This window comes from Belonocnema kinseyi, chromosome 8 (assembly GCF_010883055.1).
Source record: "Belonocnema kinseyi isolate 2016_QV_RU_SX_M_011 chromosome 8, B_treatae_v1, whole genome shotgun sequence".
NCBI lineage: Eukaryota > Metazoa > Arthropoda > Insecta > Hymenoptera > Cynipidae > Belonocnema > Belonocnema kinseyi.
In genome coordinates, this window is record NC_046664.1 from 110694129 (window position 1) to 110696301 (window position 2173).

Genomic DNA, 2173 nt, shown 5'->3' on the forward strand with positions numbered 1-2173 from the left:
TTCTGTAGTGTAACATTGTTTCTTATTAAATAAACAAAATTGTATACAATTTATGAGCTTATAATTTAGAACAGTTACGCGTTTGAACATTGGTCCTTCGAGAGCCGTATGGTATAGAATCAGTGAATCAATTCGAACTTTCCGGTTATTGTGCACTTTCATGTAACTTTCGGACTTAGTTACTTAACTTCAGTGATTTGTGCTCATAATCATTTTGGACTTGAGTAATAATATCGCACTAGTGATTATTTTGAACTTGGACTTGTACTTGAAGAGTTTGTACCTGTAATCTGACAAGCTCTAGTGAAATTTAGAATACAGCAAGTGTTCAGTGAGTGGTATATTTAATTCGTGATTGTTGTTCAAGACCGCAATTTAGAATTTTGAACTTGAATTGGAACTTTGTACTCAAATTTAGACTTGAAATTTTTGTCCTTCTTTATTATTTATTTAAAACATTTTAAATTTGAACTTTGAACTTTGAACTCATGTGAACAGTGAAGTGACGTGTACAAAAAGGTGGAATAAACTGTACCTGTGGACCTCAAATTTTGGACTAATCGATTGCACTGAGAACTTCAAGAAACAACGGTGAGTCTCCAATTTTGTTCCTTCCGCGGTGACTCGCTTCAAAACTTATTAGGAAAATTTAGATAAGACTAATTCGAATATCGGTGTACTTCGTTTGAAATTACAGAAGTTAGAGAAACAATATGATGCGTATAATATTATACAAACGGCAATCGATTTAGATCATTCTATTATTGAGGACCAGGATAAAAAAGCAGACGAAGAGCAAAATCGTGCCGATTTTGAATATAGACTGTTTGAATTAATTGAAGAAGCTAGCGATCATATCTCTAGCAAAACTATTCCGTCGACAGCTGCTCTCAATAACATTGCATCACCTTCAACGTCAAGTCGTTATGCATCATCTCCAATTACAGTTAATCAGGGTTCTGGCTATAGTTTACCGAAAATTCCATTGCCGACATTTGATGGCTCTTTCGAAAAATGGATCCAATTTCGTGATTCGTATAAAGCGATAGTCCATGATAGGGAAACAATTGCGAACATTGATAAATTCCACTACTTGAGTCAGGCACTTAAAGGAGATGCAGCGCGCGTAATTCAGTTGTTAGGTTTATCTGAGGCAAATTATCACATTGCCTGGAAAAGTCTGACGGACCGATGTGAGGACTCTGGCGCTCTCATTCATCATCACACCAAGGCACTTTGCGAACATAAAATAATTTCGAAAGAATCGTTTTTAGAAAAACATCAAGCTACGTTAGAAAGTCGCGCAAAAATGACGGACTTTTAAGGTTGTTAGAAACTCATTGCAAATTTCTACAACGAACTAATGTCGAAAAATAAACGTTTTCCGCGAACTCTCAAAATAAATCGATTTCAGCACCTAAATTCAAGAAATCTGATAGTCACCCTTCTTCGCACGTGGCTACTAAGAAATCAGCGTGTGTTATGTGCACAAAACCACACGCTCTTTATGAATACCCAGAATTCAAAAAACTTCCTGTTGGCGAACGATTGAATGTAGTTAGGAAATTGCATCTGTGTTTTAACTGTTTTTCCTCTAGACATGGAAATCGGTACTATCGTGCGGGTACTTGCAGGAAGTGCTCAAACAACCATCAAACTCTGGTGCATATTGAACGCACTTCTGCAAGTGAAATACCCCATTCTTCTGGAAATTCTCTCCCGACAGAGAATTCATAATAAAATAAGCAAGTACCACGCGAAAATGTCAACTGCCATGCTTCACATCTCGTGGGATCCTCGCAGAACACTAATGTTGATGACGAGGAACCATGCGTCATTTTATCTACCGCAATTGCTCATATTCAGGATCGAGATGGCAATTTACACGAATGTATGGCATTATTGGACACGGGATCGCAACCTTATTTGATGACAGAGGATTTACGCCGCAAACTTGACCTGCCAGTTGCCGATGTTGACATGACAGTTTCGGGGGTTGAACAGACTGGTCTCAAGTTCACAAAACGTACCCGGGCTGTGATAAAATCAAAGCATAGTGGATTTCAAGCTCCTTTACGGTTTTTAGTCACCTCTCGCATAACAAATTATGTACCAATCGCTCCACAGGACTTAGAGGGAGTTGTGCTTCCAGCTGGCATTCAACTTGCAGATC